The 5,497-nt window shown below is 35.8% G+C and overlaps 1 pseudogene; it reads right to left on the bottom strand.

Annotated features, from left to right (window-relative positions):
• Nucleotides 1-2,683, bottom strand: part of LOC101576821 — a 59,753-nt pseudogene extending 57,070 nt beyond the window's left edge.
• Between the last annotated feature and the right edge of the window lie 2,814 nt (nucleotides 2,684-5,497).

Below are 5,497 nucleotides of genomic sequence, written 5' to 3'. Positions count from 1 at the left end.
AAGAAGAAGAAGAAGAAGAAGAAGAAGAAGAAGAAGAAGAAGAAGAAGAAGAAGAAGAAGAAGAAGAAGAAGAAGATAAAAGAAATGTTATCCTAAGGTTGACTTGAAAACTGTACTGAGGGCTGGCAGTTATTAAGTCCCCTATTTTACATATGGAGAATTGTTTGTCTTAAGAACTATTAACACAAGATCCATATTAATGTCCCAGTTGCAGATTGTCAATCTGCAACCTGCAGTCAAGATACACAGTAGTAGATCCAATCCTGGTACTGCAGGGAAATGGTAGCAAAAGGCAAACAATGTCTTCATATCTGTCCAGATAAATTTAAGTGCTATCCTTAGACAGGGAGGCAGGATGTTTGGTAGGGCTTAGTAACGAGTACAAGACAGTTAACACATTCTCAGTAACCTTAAATGTCTATTTATCTAAAAAGAATGGTTGTAAAATTGGTGTCAAAGACTCTAGAAAGTTTGTTTTTGAAACATCATTGTTTCCTTTCCAACATTCCAGATTTATTGCACAGCCCAAAACTTCACTGTTATTATAAATAAATGAAAACTTTTACCTGATAATGTTATGATATAACATCACATCAGATTTTAATTTATTTTAATTTGTGAGATCATCCTGAAATATTAAAAAAAGGTTTGTGCCTTCAACCTAATTCTGTTGGCATCTAACAGGATGCTTTTTGATAAAGAGCAATTTTCCAATTGTCAATCAAAGTACTATATCTGGGATTCCAGATATTTACCCCTCTGGAATTTCAGTGATTATAAGAAACAAAAAAATGAGATTAGGTATCACTAGTGCTGTCAAAACACAAAAGTATTAAAATGACTCTAAGGCTCTCACTCTTTCAATTATTTATAGAGGAAGAATTTAAATGGTGGAACCATTGTCCATTTAATTAATATTGGAAATGTCCAACATAGGCAAAGTAAACAATCTGGGGCCTGCTGAAAATGCCACAGTTTACAGAAGTCAACACAAGCTTGGCATCATCAGGCGAGACTTTTCCCAAACATCTATTGTACACAGTGAAACCTTGATTGGAGTTGTCTATAACACCTTGCAGAATTCTCAAATCTTCTCACACCAGGAAAAGCAAGCAAAAGAGGTTTAGGAAGCGTTCCGATATTAACAGAACTCTAAAGTAAGGAACCATGTCTTATGTTTCAGAAGCTAAATGGACAAGTATGGTTACATGTGGAACTATTATTGAGCAAAGAGTACATATTCAATACCAAGTGTAAAATTGTAAATATTAATCTTTATTTTTTAAAAAAATCAGATTTATTTACTGGTGAATCTTTCAGACTGACTTATCAGTACCTTCCTAAACTTATCCCATCATAAATACGCTTCAGTTCATTGATTGTTTTCATGTTTTTTGTTTTTTTGTGGAACTGGGGATTGAACTCAGGCCCTTGCGCTTGCCAGGGAAGTGCTTATTCCACTGAGCCATCTCCCCAGCCAGTTCATTGATTGTTGATAGATAGGTCACAAGTATATAAAAATCAGATCTTGCATAAATAGCTTCCATATCCATCCTTTCATACAACATTGATCTTAACAGGCACCAAATAATATTTTGAAGTATGAGTCCATAGTGAAAGAGTTAACTCTAGCCCACCAACAAATGCATGACCTCGTGAGTTCAGTACTGTGGGTGTGAACACATGTCCATTCCACAAATTCCAAAATGCCCTGTGTGTACTGAACTACAATCACCTTGCTGTACAGTGAATCTCAGGAAACCGATGCCTCCTATCTAACTGTGATTAGGCATCCTCGGACTCTCCCCTACTCTCCTGCACTGTCACATGACCACCTAGCCTTTGGTAACCCCCATCCCACTCTCCCTACCCACTTCTTTCATGAAGTTCGAGGACCTCCCTTTCATAGGATTTTGTGACTGGAGTCCCTGCTTCCTTGATTGCTGTCAGGCAAAGCTGTCTCCCCTTCAAAAAGCATCCCACTTGTGGCCTTCTTTGATCTGGATCAGCAATGGCCAGTCAAATGCTTTGCATGCTACCCTTTGCCCTACTTTCCCTTAAAATAGATGTACCTTTAAACAGCCTATTAACTAAATACAGCAGTTGACTCCACCAGATATTCTTTTTCTTAACTAACCCAAATTCAGAAACCTTAATCAGAAATGCAAAAATTCCTTTCACCATAGCACAACCACGAGGGACGTGACAGCTCAACATATGCAGCCACATTTGTTTTTGTAAGTGTGTGCTTGTAATGCAGAAGAGTGGTGTTCATCTTGGTGAAATAGTACATTACTAGCACATTAAGATCGCACACCTTGATCATTTCCAATATCTTTGCACCAGCATTTCCTCCTCTTTCCACTTCAAAACAGTATATTTTAGAAAACAGTTACAATTAACTGTGGGCAATAAAAAGGGAATGTTTGGAATACATAATAGATCCCATCTCCAAGAGGCTGCCTTCTAGTTTCCTGTAATCTCATCTTTATTTTATTCGTATATTTATTTATATTTTGGCTCCCATGAAAATGATATGATGAGTAATTTTCTGTGTCTGGTTTATTTCACTTACCTTGATGGTCTTCAGTCCCACTTCTTTTCCTACAATTGACATTATTGCCTTCTTTTCTGCTGAATATTCTTCCACAATGGCATACACCCTATTTTCTAGCATGAGCATCTAGGCTGTTTCCAAACCTTAACTATTTTTGTGGTTCGCACCACTATAAAATGAATGTATACGCATGATTATGCACAATGCCTTAGAATATACCAAAGAGTGATATAGTATTTCTATTTAGTTTCTTTAGTGAATGGTGTTTCTATGTAGTTTTTCTATCTCTATTTTAGTCTTTTGAAGACTTTCCCCACTGATTTCCATAGTGGATGTACAAGTCTACATTCCCAACAACAACATAGGATGGCTCCTTTTCTTCCCCACATTCACACAAGTGTTCACTGTTTTTTTGTATTCTTTATGATAGCCATTCTGAGGAGGAAAAAGTGAAATCTCAAAGTACCAGCAGTTATTTTTTCTTTTTTTTTAAAAGTTAATTTTATTGAGAAACAAATAGCAATGAGACAGTTTCAAAACAGGTTAGTAGGACAGTTACAATAATTAATACATTGCATATTGTTGTCTTTGTAGCAGTTATTCATAGTACAGCATGTAGACATGATATCCTGTCCAAACACTATTAGAACAAATCTTTCTTCTCATTGAATTAAGAGAAACTAGATGTATATCCATCCTATTGTGTATATACAGATACAAAATGGTCCTTCATTTATATCCCTTACTTTTTTGTTTAATTGTGGTCTTAACCATCCAGCAGAAAAGTCTAAAAACAAAGTATAAAAAGTAAAGCCTTATTAATATGCTGAGCTATAAAAGGCTCAAGTCAACAGCTTCTGACATTGCCAGTCCTATGGATAACACTACCATTATGGACTATATTGGACTATATTAGATTATTTTGCTGAATTCACATACCTACAATATTTAAATAGCAATAGAATACCCATCTCTGACAAAACTAAGTACCAGCAGTTTTGCTTTGCATTTCCCTAAAGGCTAAAAATGGTTGAGTATTGTTTTCATACTTGTACTTCTTGGTCCTTTATACTGTTTTGAAATATCTGTTCTGTTTACTTGTTTCAGGTGGCAACTTTTTAGTTCCTTTTCTAGTCTAGGTTAGTTGTTTTTATCAGGAGAGTAGCTACAAAAATTTTCTCCAATTCCACAGGTTGTGTTTTCATTATGTTGTTGTTTATGTTGCTGAACTCCTAAAGGAGGTAATATAAAACATATAAGAATTAGGGTCATGGGGAATTATTTTTACAATTATCTGGTACTAATTCCAAAGATTCCTTTTCCAATCAGTTAATTGTAGTTGATTTTTTAAAGGTTGTATTATACTAGAAGCTCCTAATTTAACACTATATTATCTTTTTAGAAAACTACTACTACACTCATTTTCTTTCTTTTCTTTTCTTTCTTTTTTTTTTTCTATGTATTTGGTACAGGGTCTGCAGGGTCTGTATGGTCTCACTATGTAGATCGGAATCATAGTGATTCTCCTGTTTTCAGCCTCCCAGGCACTGAGATTACAGGTGCGCCACCATGGCCAGTCTCAATCGCCATCTCAGCGTGCTCCAGGGGTGAGGTTGGCAAGGTACACTGAGAATCGAATCCCGGGCACTGCACTCTGCCTAAGCAGGTGCTTTAGTCCCCTGAGCTATCTGGCCGGCCCTTACACTCATTTTCCAAATGAGGAAAATAGGTGATAGATAGAGGAAAACAAGCTCAAGATTTCTTGTCTGTAAAATAGAAATGGATTTCAAACTGAAGTTGGCTGACTCTAATCTGTTCTCTGAACATTGCATGCTGTTTTCTAAAGTTGGAGTTTAATATGTAGTCTAACACCCACCAAGTCAGTGCTGGGATTGACTTAGGCCAGTAACAGAATATATCTCCTCTTGATTGGAGATAAATATATATATATATATATATATATATATATATATATATATATATATATAGAGAGAGAGAGAGAGAGAGAGAGAGAGAAAGTAAACTTTGCATTCTTTTCTTTTCTTTTTTTGGTGGAACTGGGGATTGAACTCAGGCCTTTGCGCTTGCCAGGCAAGCGCTTATTCTACTGAGCTATCTCCCCGGCCCTATGCATTTGTTCTCAAACAATATGACTGAGTAACCATGGCTCAATTTTTTCCATATTACATAAATATAACCTTACTTATGCCCCTCCTATGTTTCAGCTATGATTCTGGTTATAGAAGAAACAAAGTGGAAGAATGCACCACCTTTTGTTATTTATGGGGCTGAGGAGATGGCTCAGTGGATAAGCGTTATTTATCTGAATAGGCAGACATACAAGTAAACATCCAGTACAGAATAATGTGGTGTATGATAAAATTAAATTGTAGCATCTAATGAATAAAACAAAATGTGATCTGAAAGTGTTATGTCTGCTTTCCTTTACTTAAATGTCGCAGATCAGATCATATCAAGCAGTAACTGGGAAATTACTTGACTAAAGGTGGAGTCCAAAGAAGTAAAACATTAACTAAACAAGAAACTAAATTTAGAGTTCTTTCAGCGTCCTAGTCTCTTTGCTAGGCTTTGAAATTAATCATATTCTCAAGGTGAGCAAAGCTAATATAGCTAAGATCAGAAACAGGGATTTGCCCCAAATGCTGTGGTTTGTGAATATATTTCTTTCCCTAGGTAGAATTTGAGTGGAAGAACTTCAAATCACATCAGTGCCAGAATTAATCTTCTTGATTAATGTCATGTTTTATAGCAAGCATTTGTAAAGCAGTCAGCCCTTGCCACTATAAAATAGGGCATCTGTTAATGTACGTTTATATCTGCTCATAGATTAAATTTAATTATCTTACCCTGTAGTTTTCAAACAGAGAAGGGAACAGTACATATAAATGTATGGCTTCTTTAGAGATTTGTAGGAAAAAA

Source organism: Octodon degus, unplaced genomic scaffold (genome assembly GCF_000260255.1).
Source record: "Octodon degus isolate 3935 unplaced genomic scaffold, OctDeg1.0 scaffold00139, whole genome shotgun sequence".
NCBI lineage: Eukaryota > Metazoa > Chordata > Mammalia > Rodentia > Octodontidae > Octodon > Octodon degus.
Note: the sequence above shows the minus strand (reverse complement) of the source record. Positions and strands in the feature narration are given on the sequence as shown.